The sequence below is a fragment of the Lissotriton vulgaris genome, chromosome 1_1, assembly GCF_964263255.1.
Source record: "Lissotriton vulgaris chromosome 1_1, aLisVul1.2, whole genome shotgun sequence".
In the NCBI taxonomy this organism is placed as follows: domain Eukaryota; kingdom Metazoa; phylum Chordata; class Amphibia; order Caudata; family Salamandridae; genus Lissotriton; species Lissotriton vulgaris.
The window spans coordinates 108,948,713-108,963,493 of record NC_141685.1 but is presented as its reverse complement, the minus strand read 5'-3'; positions in this window follow the sequence as shown (position 1 = coordinate 108,963,493).

Genomic DNA, 14,781 nt, shown 5'->3' with positions numbered 1-14,781 from the left:
AAAAGTGGGGCCTGATTGTCCAAGGGATTATTTAATGTCCAAATTCTTCAGTGTAGGCCACCACCCTGCATCCTGGACACTTCCTCCAATGTGGCCATCCATCACCCGGTCTGGTCTGGTCTGGTCTGGTTCCATCATCCAAAACAATAAACTAAAATAATAACATGAAAATAAAAAGCTAAAACAAATAAAGGGAGTGGGAGGGAAGTGGGCCGATCCAGCACGCACCACCACAACCCAGCAACCTAGGAACAAGAGAAGAAGTATCATTATTCTTGTAAAATAAAATTTTCCATTTAAAAAGCAGCCCGGGTGCCTTTCATTATTGAAAAGAAAATATCCTAATTAATTAAAAACATTCAAAATTTAACTTTTAGTAACATTGAGTGGGGCCTAACATACCCTAATCCTAACTAAGCCAGTCCCACCCTTCTGGGCAAGAGCCATGCTACAGTATGACGCTACTTTGGCCTACAGCCAAGTGATGAGCCTCTCAGCCTCAGCAGGGCACTGCAAGCCTCCCAGTTTTCCATATTAAAGAAGCCCGCTCAGGCTCCCTACACTAACTAACTCCAAGGGAAGAGCCAGGCCACCCCGCCCTTAAATAAACAAGCCGTGCGCGGAAGAAAATTGAACTGTAGCCAATCATAACACACTGGGACGTGATCGAAACTTGCAGAATGAAGGGAAGAAACTCGTCTGCACAGACCAGCTGGTCTGCCAAGGTCGAAAAACAAATTCCTTTTGCCTGTTCTCATGGCCTGATTCTCAAACTAACGGAGGCTAATATTAATAAAAAAAAAAAAATTCTGTTACAGTGCATTGCCAATTAAAAAAGCTCCAATTGTTTTTAAAAAGACGTTTGTCCAACTAATTAAACTAAAGGCAAGACATTGAAAATATGAGCACTTATTTAAAAGGGGCAACTATCTTTTGCACACCAAATTATATACATTCTGCATTTGAAAAACGAATTAACATGGCCCATTTGTCAAAAAGAAATAATTTGTAAAACAACATAAAATGCAGATACATTTCAACATTGTATTTAAGTTCACATTTATAAAAGCATACATTTTAATTCACATTTGGGAAAATAATAATGTCACATTTTAACTTTTTTCATTCAAAAGCACATGGTTGCCTCACACTAATTAAAAGCACATGTTACCACGCACTGTCGGGCAAGATTTATTATTCTAAACCTATTATTATTGCAACCATCACATTCCTGTCTAGATGGAAACCCCTCACAGAAATAATTAATGAAAACAGCCCGTAGCATGCATTCTAACGGGCCATCTTTTTAACATTTCACTCATTTTAAAAGAACACAGCTTTCTCCGTAAGGTTGATTTATAACCACATCAATTCCAAGGTGAACCCACACAAATTCGTAGACGCATTTCAAAAGGAATGTGAAATGAACAGAACCCTCCTCAAAACACAAGATGTTACCTTTCCGTCAAGAAACTGACAAAGCACGTAGGCTGACCAAGGAACCAAAAAAAAAAGTCAAAATCAAACCATCAAAAATCCTTAAAATAATTCACTGACTTTTATAGTCAGGTCAGATAACCATGCATGTTGACAGCATGTAAAAAATAAAGACTGCCATCTCAACTCAAGATATTAACCCTTTGGCAGCTCAAGCACAATCATTTCCCAACGTCCATGGATACATGGGAAAATCATGATCACATTTCTTCACGTTCACAGCTAACACGTACACATATTTTCAAAAACGTTATCCCCAAGCACCCGAGAGAGATCCAGCTCTCTCCTGCCAAACGTAATGAGAACATGCCCTGTCCAAGCCATGACCACATGGCGCTATTCACAAGCCATATTTACAAGACAAACCTTTCACAAACAACATTTCCAAGGCGCAATGCACAAGGAACACAACAAAGTAACATAAGAACATGCACCTCAGAAACCACATTAAAATGGCGCTATTCTAAAGCCATATTTACAAGACAATAAACAAACTCAAAAAAACGACACGCTTGTCACAAGGAATATATCCAAAGCACCATTCACAAGCAACACAGCAGATCAACATGAGAACATGCACCTCACAAGGCACATTAAAATGGCGCTATTCACAAGTCATATTTACAAGGAGCTATATTCAAAAAACTCCACAGATCATATTAAAATGAACACATTTCACATTGCACAGCATAAGCAGATGCAGCAAGCAATTTAATGGGCAATTTAAAAGCACTTTTTACACACATTTATACAATCGGACCATCACAAAGATGTAACTGGCTTCCTCATGTAATGCCATCCTTCAACTCTGACAGTTTAAACACCAAGATGAAAACCATTCCTTCCACCCTGAATAAGCCAAATGCCATGATGTAATGCAATCTCCTCACGCTGCAACTGTTCAAGCCCATAGGTCTAACAGGCTACATAAACTGCAACATTACGCCAGATGGAACTAGCGTTCAGGGCACTCCCTCAGAACACATGGGAAACTATCCAAACACATGGCCAGGCACACAGAGTTCGTAAACTGTCCGACTACGCCAAAATGTAATTGGCGTTCAGGGCACTCCCACACAACACATGGGAGACAATCTAAACACATGGCCAGGCACACAGAGTTCGTAAACTGTCCGACTATGCCAAAATGTAATTGGCGTTCAGGGCACTCCCACACAACACATGGGAGACAATCTAAACACATGGCCAGGCACACAGAGTTCGTAAACTGTCCGACTACGCCAAAATGTAATGGCCGGATTTTCTGTTTAGATGGGATCAGCCCCCAGGGGCCCCTATGACCCAGCCAAAACGTACTCACCTTCCGTCCTCAGGACCACCTATCCAGGCACCTGGTACCTACCTGAGGATGGGGAACTCGCAATATACAAGCTCATATTATCAAAAACACCACTAAATCTATAGGAATACTAAGAATACTCACTGATTACTAGGGATATCCATACCCTACACCACACTTATTTACATCAGTTGGTCTCGCGGCCACCCTGACCCAGACCGGTCTACCCTAGGGCAGATATTGCGCACAATCCGGTGCGACTACACATGGGCCTGCAGAACCCAATGCTCCCTTTTCCAAACCGTTCGCGATCCTGCGAAACCTACACACTAGTTCCACTACCTAGTGCTCTCATTTACTCAAGCCACAATCCTGTGGGTATTCCCACTGGTCTCCCACCCAGTGTTATCATTAACGCCGCATATCAACGACGACCACATTCCTATGAACACCTATACATATATATATATATATTGGGAAGTCTCTTCTCTAAGGGTCTGCTACTACAATATTAGGAGTTAGCCAATTAATATCATGCGTCCCCTGTTCTTGGCACTATAGGTCCACTCACTCCCTATTTATGTGATCACCACTTACCTGATTGGGATTACTCATCCATTCATGTACCTAGTACTCACCTAGAAGCTTCATTTACCTATATTGACCAAAAATATGAAGCGCATGGCAGTTCATTAATAAACTGGGGGTCTCTTTAATCACAATAATATAGATACATATACAGATCTGACAAAGACTATAGGTAAAACACACCGCTTGAAAGAGAAGGATAAAACATAACAGGAACACTCCGCTGAAAGGGAAAAGATTAGCAATGCAAAAGCCCAGGGGATAAAGATAAGATTAAGATGCAAGTGTAAAGTAAATTAATATAACAGGAACGCCTTCACCTTATTAGTGTGTAGTCTTGTTCTAGCTGTCATCTGGGTTCCTCTCTCGTCTGTGCCTTGGGTCATCTCAGACTCTCTCTCTCTCCTGCACTCTTGGGTACACCTCTGCGCTGATCACTCTGTCTCTGGACTCCTCTCCCCCACACGAACTGTCTCTCCACCTTCCGTCTTCAATCTTTAATGGTTCCTGCCGCTCTGATCACCGTTCATTCCACTATCTTATTCACTCTGTCTCTGCGCCAATGTCCAATTCCATCTGCTCCCATAGGTTAATTCACGAGCTCTCCTCTATCTCTTCTAAAAGGCATTACTTCAGACTCCAGCTATTCACACTTCCTCCTGATAAACAACTGCTTCTGACTGCTTCCTTCAGTTCCAGCTCACTATTCAACTCAGCTCTTCTCCAGATTGAACCCTCTCTCTCTCTCTGCCAACTCCACTCCACTGCTCTCCTCTCTGCTGGACTCTCCTCGACTGACTCTCTCCTCAACTGCTTCCTGCTTGACTCTCTGCTTGACTGACTGACTCCGCCTCTGCACTTCACAAATATAGAATGCTGTTTCCTCATGGAAAGTTCCATCCATCAGCCCGCCGCTTACCAGATCTCTGCACCACTTCGCATCAAGGACACACACCCAGCTGGCCAGCCTTTTGTGGTGTCTACAACACAGAGAATAATACAGCCTACCGATAAGGGCTGGCCCAGACCGGTTCTCTCCAAGTGAAAAACAGCCTTAACTATAAACTTCGCCTTTGCCCTGAAAAGCCTCCCTGCTTCCATCAAGATGGAGTCTCTCTAGCTTTAGGCCTGAAAGGGGTGAAATGCTCCTTAGCTCTGTCAGAATACCTACATACACCATACCAATGTGTCTAATATGTCAAAGCCAATAGGCAATAGACAGGTTAAAGTCAAGAATAAAGACATATTAAGCAGCTATCCTCTTCTAGGTCTGGAAAAAGGGCTTAAAAGGGCCAACACAGGCTAAGAATGCCTATACTAGATGCGAGCAAGAATAATGATCTATTATCACTGCTAAATAAAGCCAAAAACCCTGCCATAACAGCATCTAACCGGAGTACCAAGCCAGCCGTGAAGGAAACGGTGTTAAAAACCAGCTCCTCACCTTCCAATCCTGCCGTGAGGGGAACGGCTCCTGCGCTTGCCGTCAGTCGCCCGGTGCCACACACAGCTGGGGAACCACAACACCCAGCTGCCCCGGGGCTCGCACGGCAGGACTGACGCTGTTCACGCGCCAGGAGGTGCCTTATCTGCAGGAGTGCCTCTCGCCCCCACGAGTCACCTGCTGGAGCGACCGGGAGAAGCCCGGGACAAGGGCGGGCCATCTGGGGCCATCAGGGGCCAGAGGAGGCTGGGCTGGGCCACATCTCTGACATCTACAATATGGGTAAGAGGAAACAGCTGAGCACCCAGGGTCAAGGGGGGAAAAAGGCCAAAGTACCAAAGACAGCTGAATCCATTATCTTTTATCTGACCTCTGCGGTGGGCGTATTCACAAAAGAAATTGCTGATGCAGAGAAAGAGTTGGCTTTGCCTTCTATGTTGGCCACGAGGACAGACACGAGCACTTTGGATATTGTTGCAGACAGAGGGACTCAAGACACTGACCAATCGCAATCATTGCACAGTATTGGATTGAGCAGACCCATGACTTCAGACATTGATATAATTCCTGATGTAGGGCTGGAAACTTTGCCAATACCTCCCTCACCACAAAAATCTAATCCTAAACTACCGCAGCAACAGGAGAAAGGGGAGCGAACAACCAAGAAATGTCAGAGAAAGACTAAAAAAATGTGTTGCCCCATTCTAATCACATTGAAGACACAATACTTAACAAACTTAGTTAGAAAATGGAGTAAATGTTTACTTCCATATTAGAACCTGCCTTGGTGGCAACGGCAAAGGATATAATAGATACCTTAAATACTTGTGTTGCAGGGCTACTAAACAGATGTGAGGCTACTGATGTCTTCATACAGGAGTATCGTGGGGCGCTTGGGACAGGGAAACCCTCTCTCTTAAATAATGTGGGGCAGAATCGTAGTAAGGGCCCTATAGCTACTACAAATAATTCACATGTTAGTGCTGTTTTACAACCCACCACAGATACTCCGGAGTTAAGATCTAAGTCTCCTGTTTACCTGGCCAACCCCGTAGTTAAAGCAAACTCGCAAATGGCGGGTTATACTGCCAAACTCAGTCATAACCAGGATTATGGTTCATGTTCTACTAAGTTAAACCTCCCTCCTAGCGCAGCTCCTCTCGTGGCGGTACTAACAGGGGTTCCGCCACTGGGGGCTGAAACAAGGGAGACCACACAAGAGCTGATGGACAAATCTAAAAAATGGTACAGAGAGTATTCTAGTGGGGGTACAGATATATCAAAAAACATCATCATGGCACGAAGAGTAGGATGGGTAGGCATGTCCCATAAGAACTTGGATGGGGACTGTATTGTCCTAAACTTTGATAAAAATAACCTGGCGGACTACCTTTTCTGGGACGGCTCGGATTTATTAAATCCAGGCATCAGGCCACTCTCTCTGGGATATTTCTACCCTCCCCAAACTGAAAAACAATGGCATATTGTTGGGCGGCCAAAGAAACCGTACACGCAGGGAAGGAATGTTTCCCCGCACCAACAGAGTTCCTCCGGGGTGCAGTTTGCACCTCCGTTGCCTGCAGACAACTTGATCAAGCCCTGCCATTGGTCAATCAATATAGTTCCTTCACAACGATGGAGGAGAATGATTGACTAGTACATAACTCAGGGACTGATGTACAGCCCCTGCACCCTACTTGTAGGATCATGACGTGGAACATTGCTGGCATCAAGGCTAAAGCAGGAAATGAAACTTGGGTCAACTCATTAAAAACTGTTGATATCATAGCCCTCCAAGAGACTTGGGACCCAATAAACAGCTTTTCCCTGGATGGTTATAGACATTTTTGTATCCCAGCAACCACTAGAAAGGCAGGTAGAGCCAAGGGAGGTTTACTTAGTTTATTTAAACTTGACTTGAAGGGTATGCTAACTCAGTGCAATTCGATTTTGGGAATTTTATGAGGTCCCTGGATCTTAAAATTAAAGCAAAAAAGTGCCTAATAGTGGAACTATCCTCCTCCGATACTTCCAAAATCTTATTTATCAATTTTTATAATTCGTCTGCCAATGAGAGCACTAATTTTCATCTGGATTTATTGGAGACATTTTTGTCAGTGTATAGCACTACTGTAAATGCTTTTGAGATAATATTTATGGGGGACTTTAACATTCACCCTTGCAACCAACCGTGTGCCAATATAGAAGAGGAGGGCCCCCTATATTCTCTACCCATACATCTTGAACACTCAAAACGGGGGGAGGCCCTTGAAAACTTTTTGGCGACATGGAATCTCTATGAGTCAGGTTGCGGGGAATGTGGCTCTAGGACCCCCACATTTAAAGGAACAGCCGACGGTACAATTATTGATTATATTTTTTTGTCTTCTTTTATTTTATCCAAGGTTTTATGGTATAAGACTGAGGTCTCCGGTTTTTAGCGACCACAATCCTGTTCTAATAGAGATGATGCTTGGGAACCTGTTGAGCTACAAAACTGTGATACATAAGGGCGGCTTGAATGTGACTGTTAAAGATCAAGGACGTAGGCTAAAATGGTCAAAAATAGTCCCTGAAACTTTCTTGCAGGAAGTACTAAACAGGGTTGAAGATCATGTGGCCATATGCCCAGAGAAGCAAGCTCAAAGTACACATGTGGTTATTGCTTTTGATAACATTTGTAGACAAATAAACCATAGTCTACTTGCAGGAACCAGACAGACTAGATATAATGGTAAGAGAAGGTTCAATAAAAGTTGTTCTAGGGCACACGCAGATTTACTCAAAGCCCTGAAGGCCACTCCAAAAGATCGAGCACAAATAGCTAGCACAAGAATTGCTTATAAAAAAGCTATTCAAGAAAGGAAAAAAGAGCTGAAAGAAGAGGCCTGGACACAATTACTTGCCCCTGAGGTTTTAAAAAACAGTGGACAGTTCTGGAAAATTATAAATCAACCACTGTTCTCGGCTGATGAGAATTCGTTCCTTGAGTCCAATATACCAGATGAGGGGTGGATAGCGCACTTTGGGAAAATATATTGCACCCCAGGGTCTGAGAATCACACGACTATTGATCTTCCCAGAATTGAGGGTTCCCCTGTGACCTTTGAGGTCAAAGAAGTGGAAAGAGCGATAGAACAGACTTTAAAAAATAAGGCACCAGGCCCCGACGGGGTCTGTGCCGATATATTTAAATGCGCACCAAAATTCTGGTCCATGATCTTGTGTAGTGTTTTTAATGCTTTGAACCAAAATAACATACTGGTGTCCTGGAAAAAATCCATTATTATCCCGGTCTTTAAAAAGGGAGATAGGCAGGACCCCTCCTGTTATAGGCCTATCTCCCTAATAGACTCATTGGTCAAAATCCTGGGACGGGTTATGTTGCAAAAAATAAAGGATTGGCTTGACGATAGAGGGGTACTGTCGAATGTACAATATGGCTTTAGATCCAAAAGGAGCACATTAGACCAATGCCTTAACCTACAATTACTATTAGACAAATACACCAAGGCAAAGGAGGGGTCAATGTACCTGGGGTTCCTGGACCTCTCCTCTGCATTTGATCTTGTAAATCGGTCAAAGTTATGGCAAATCCTGCTAAATATGGGATTTGACCAGACTCTGGTTAACCTCTTGGCGGATTTACACTCTGGTCTATTGGCTTCTGTACGGGTCACTGCTGAGGGGCGCTGTTCCAGCCATTTTAACTCAGAGAGAGGGGTCAGGCATGGGTGCATCCTGGCCCCCCTCCTTTTTACGGTATATATCAATGCCCTGGAGCAGGCGCTGAAGGAGGAAACACACGACACACCGCGTATAGGGGAACTTGGTATTCTAGTTCTCCTTTACGCGGATGATGCTGTTCTTCTGGGTTGGATTACAACGGCTGCTAGATGCCTTTGGGAATTTTATGAGGTCCCTGGATCTTAAAATTAATGCAAAAAAGTCACAAGTTATGATCATGGGGAGGAGATCCAGGAAGAAACAAGTTAAAACCTTTTTTTGTTGCAAGGAAGAACTTAGCAGAGTACCCACATTCCCATACTTGGGTATCATCTTTGACGAGAGAGGGAACTGGGGCCCGCAACATAAAAATAGAAATATTGCCTTTGCACGTACTACTTCGGCACTTCTGGGCTTAACAAAAAAACTGGGGGCAAGGCCAATAGAAGCCATAATGAAGATGTACAAAGCCAAATGCCTTGCAGTCGCCACATATGGTAGTTCAATATGGGGCTATAGTGCCCTAGATCGTATGCAGGTGACTGAGAACAAATTTATGAGATCTGTCCTAACAGTGCCACAGTCCACTCCTTCATACACCATCCATTCTGAGTTGGGGGCAGGCTTCATTTCTGACAGGATAAAAATAGCTCCTTTAATATGCTGGATGAAGACCTGGTTGAACCAGGAAATCTCCTTGAACCACATTATCATGAAAGATTGTCTCCTTCTAGAAAATGTAAGTAAGATCCGGTGGCTGACATATATTAAAAATAGTTTTTATAAACTTGGGAGACCGGAGCTTTTCTCCTCACCAGAGTTAATAACATCTAAGGATATTACACAAATTAAGGGTGCTATGTCACAGATGCTGGCATTTGAGAGAGAGGACTTAGAACTAAGAAAACCCACTGTAAGGGCTAACCTCATCTTAGTTAATTCATCAGGATCCGAACCTTACCGTAACCTGGTGAACCATCCCTATCACAGGCATCTTTTAACTCGCTTTCGTTTTAATTTGATCCACCTGAACCTAGGCTACTTCCCGAAATGGAGTACCCTGGAAAATGCTATGCCATGTAACTGTGACAACTTTTCCACTCAGAACAAAATGCATTTCTTGATGTTCTGTGGACATTATACGGAATTAAGGATGACATTTTTGGTTCCTATACTCAAAGAGGCAGGGTTCTTGCAAGTTAAGCCTGCTCTCTTGTACTTACAATTACTAAATAGCCACCGTATTATTTTTCATGTTGCCAGTTTCTTAGTGGGTGCTGCCCGGATCAGGAAAAGGATTAATTGTACCTAAATTAATTTGGTTGTTGTTAATTAGAATGATGTTATTTCATCCTGTAAAATTGATAGCAAAGGTAACTAAATTGGTTGATGGTTTTTTATATTCTGATTTTATGAAATCTTATGAAATTTTTAGGAAATTTTTAATGGTTACAAATTTTCTATTCTATTCGTGTAAATAATGAGTATTTTGTATTGTACCGTTGCCTTTTTATGATATTGATTTATCGAAATAAAGTATTCTGGCAGACTGACTGAACTTGATTTGAACAAATCTTCTACACGTCCAAGCAGGCAGCAGTGTCTATAAGTTTAAGAGAGAAAGAGAAATGATGTCACAGAGAGTGAGAGAGAGAAAGAGAGAGAAAACAACATTAAAACTGTGTCACAGAGTCTGGAGTTGAGATTTTTTTATTGAATTGTCAGACATAGATTTTCTAGCTCCTTGCATTGAGGTAATATAAATTTTATGGTCAAGTTGTGTTCCCTAGCGAGTACCCCACCGACTCCATGTACGAGTTAAAGTGCATGTAACTTCCCTCCTGTGTCAGCTATGAAGACGCAAATACATTTGCGTCCAACGTTAACATGTCCTCTTTCAGACCCACCATGAATGGGTTGAATGGTCCGTTCCTAAGTATGCTATGCCAACGTCTTTTTGTAGTGTACTCCTACGTTTTTCAGCCCTGGCTGAAGTAGGCCCTGAATCTCTGCCACCGAGCCTCTTTTCTGGCTTCTGACTCCGAGAAATCTCTTTCCAGGCAGCCCCCGTACCCGTGAACTCTGACTTACTTCTAGCGCGGCCCTCCGTGCTCAGCTCAGCCCGCTGCCTGCCAAGATTGACTATAACCTTCGAGTTATCTGTCTCCCTCCCCGAAGATACATTCCAGCCTGCTAGCTTCAGTAAACATCCTTCCTCAGCTACAGGGCTAAAGGGCCGACCTGTCTCTGTGCAAGTAATTCATAGCCTCGCTGCCATGCTTCCATGGAAGGCCCCATGCCCCCACGCCTCTCATACAGACACTCAGGCGCTTATACACGCACTCACAGCAAGTATAGAATAGCTTCTGCTCTAGAGACCTTTCTGCCCAGATAGCTTAGTTCCTAAACATCAGATATCAGATATGATAGAAGTACAAGTTGATCTGACATGTCAGACTTCTGTCTCTTTCCGTCAGTGTAAATGTCAAGTCCCCTGCACCCCTCCAATTACACGTCATCCAGCTGCGCACGCATCCAAGCTTCCGATTTCTGCTGACATTGCCACATTTTCTGTTAGTGCCACCCCTTTGTGACACCTATCAGTGACGTTTCCAGAACACACCTCTAGTTCACGCCCCTTGATTACGTACATGTATCACGTGTATATTGTTATCTTGTCTTCTCTCAGCTGTTACGCCTCTTGCACTGTTACTTATGGAATGAAATAAGTATATAAGCTATGTACTGTTAATAAAATGTAGCGCTCTATCCCTTCTGACACCCTGTGTGGTGGTCAGAACATGATATCTTGGCCATGACCATTCCTTTTTAAGGAATAAAACCCCTTAGAACTCTAACACCACGGACTCTGTCTTTTTTCATCCGATTTGAGTTATTATTGATTAAGTACTTACCTGCATAGAAATTAAGAGAGTAAATTAATTATTTACGTCATTTTGGCGCCCGAACAGGGACCCCTCCCCCACCTCACGCGCCGGTTGGCGCATTGCAAGCTCTGTCCCCTGCCATCAGTTAGAAGGAACATACGCGTACCGGCAGGATTTCCTGCATCTCCCTCTGACCCACGGAGGTGACGAAGACTGCGATCAGTGCCCAGACGAGGCGGTGAGGAGTGCGGAGGATCCCGACCAGAGCCTAGCCGAAAGAAGCAAGGTCCGAGGTGTCAAGAGGCCCACCAGGTTTCCGAGGTTTTCCGAAAATTCCCGAAGTTTTTCCGAAGTTTTCCGAAGTTTTCCGAAGTACCGAGTCGAGTCCAGTCGAGTTTTCCGAGGCCTTCTGTTTCCGTGCTTCCCGGTGAGTACCATTGCTGGGTCGTATCTAGACGGGTTTGGGTACGCAAGTCCGGTCTGCACTGTTTTTAGGCAGTGTATCTGTACTGTTTAGCAGTATATCTAGTATTCCGAATTTCTGAATTTCTACACTGTTACCACAGTGTATCTGTACTGTTGAGCAGTACATCTAGTATAGTGGGGTAGTCATCTATGTTTTTTAAATGTTTTTGTGATTAATGTCGTGGTATGAATGTGATTGTTTTCCTTGTGCATTATTGTGTTTTCTTGCATAAATAGTTACATTCAGAATTAAGTATCAAGGATCGAGCATTTCAGTATCAAGTAGGCACAATGCCGTTTTTTAACAAGTTAAAGCAGATAGGAACTAGGAAAGGGATGTTAGAGGAAGAAATTCCGATCCCCCCTAGGGACACTCCAGGTAATTTCATGTATAACAAACATGGCATAGACGCCATATTATATCTAGAGTTATGGACCGATTATACCAAGCACCTAGAGGAAAGATACCGATGGCCAGTTAACGGAACATGGGATGCCGAGTGCATCATAAAGGTAGAAGAAGCATTACGGAAAAAGAAAGCCAGACAATCTCAGAAAGACGCCATAGAATTTTGGCGTAAGGAATCACATAAACGTGCTGAAAGAGCACTCCGTAGAGAAGACAGACTTAAAGAATCAGAAAAGGCCCAAGAAAACGAATTAGTTATTGAAGGAATTCGAGTAAAATCAGAACAAATAGATCGCATCCGAAATAGCCAAGTGAACAACATGTATCTTTTGGCCGAAGGTACCCCTGACGCCATTTCAGAAATACCGAAAAATTTGCCGTCACCATTAGTTCCAACTAAAGTAATGCACAAGACCACTAAAGACATATTCCTAAATTCATACTTAGACGATGTAGCACCAGCTTACACCAATCTGCCTGTTCGTGCCCTGCCTATTGACAGGGACGGGGGTGGCACTCCACCCCCAGGTCATGTCCCGCCGGTACCGCAACAGACTTCTCCCGTTCCGCCAGCCCCGCCACTTCCCGTACTCAAAACTGACCTACCGAAACCACGTTTACCCGATCCACCTAAACGACAAGTTCAAGCCCAGATACAGACTCTACAGGGAGGTAATGTACAAGCGTCCGCTTCAGGAGGTGCGACCGCGGGTCCTCAGACCCCGCCACCAACTCACAGATTCAATCTCAGAGATATGCAGAGTCCTCTCACATACAGGTCTCCCCACTCCTCTAATTCATCCCGCCTTGACACATTAAAAGAAAACATGTCAGTTTGCAGATATGATCCAGTACCCGGAAAAGACGATTTAATGATATTGGCATCATTACGGTTAAGATCCGCTACTGATAGCTTGTTATGCTATGCAGGAATGAAGGATCGTCTAGACAGAATATATGAGTTCGTTCAGACAGGAAAGGACTCTGACAGTATTAAGGATGCCATGGAGAAACAGAAAGTTGGCATGCAAGCACTGATACTACGATTTTTCATAAATTGCCTAATAAGAGAACGAGACAGGCCCGGAACAGATCAGAGTGAATTAGACGCATTGAACAAGTGGGGTCAAAATATAGCTGATGGAAGACATGACAGACAAAATTGCATAGACTCTATGTACAAGAAAATTAGGAAAGCAGTGATAGCAGTACACCAGAAAGAAAAAGAAAAGGTTTCCTCCGAGGAGGAAGAAGAACAGGAAGAACCCGAAAGAAATGTAGGAACAATAGCATATGTAGGTAAGGGAACTTACCTTAGGAAGGGTATCCGTCCGGAGAGCAAGAGAGTTTTCTTCTCTGCCTTAACAAATCCGAACTCTGCTGAGCATCAGTTCCAGGAAACTGATAAAAGGCTTCGAGATCGAGTTGGGTACCATGTACTCAATTCTATGGATGAACAAGAACTCGCCCGATCAGCTGTATCATGGGCCGAAAATGCAGACATATATAATGATGACACAGTAGCGCAGACATTTCTGAACCTCTCCCCCGACGAACAGAAATTAGCAGGTGTATACATGATTCAGCACCTTCTCATTAAATACAGAAAACATTATTCCGATCCAGGTCCCTTACACGAAACACTAGAAGCACTACTGATGGATAGATGGAGAGGTCTAAGCACTAAATTAATTCAAATAATTCTAGAACAACGACACAGATATGATACCTTTGTAAGCTCTGAATATGTTCCCGCCCCACCTCCAGAAAGGAAAATGTACCATATGCAATGCGGGGGTGGTATTGAAAGTCAGAACCCCTTACGAGAAGTGCACCCTGTTATGGGTGAGGATAAAATTTTGAAACGCGTGTATGTACACACGCCTCTGACTAAATTAGAACTGTTAGAAATGAAGAAACTAGTACCATGCCATGATAAAGACCCTGCAGGTTTCCATAGAGAGCTTAAAGACATGTTATTAATGGGGGACTACACATATGATGATATCATGAAAATGTTGAAAGTATTATTGCCTACGGGTATATTCGAGAAACTGAAGGAAAAGGAATGGGAGGTGGGAGACACAAAGATTGCCTGGGCAGAAATAGAAGATGAAGAGAAAAAACGGGTCCCAGGGTTAGGCCTTGGGGACAAAACTAAAGCATTACCAGGTTTGATAGTACAGGTCCTGCCCAGATTATTGACAACTAGAAAGGAGGATTGGGATGCAATCTCGTCCTGTAAACAGAAACATGATGAAGATACTAGTGACTTCTATTCAAGATTCGAGAAATGTTTTATTATTAATAGTGGCCTCCAGCCAAGTAGCGAGTCGTACCCACATCTTTTTGTATCAAAGTTAGTAGAGAATTCCCTACCGTTAGTTAAAAATCGAGTGTACAAGGTCGAGAGTACATGGCAAGCAAATACGCCATCCCAGATGTTACAAATGTTACAATATCA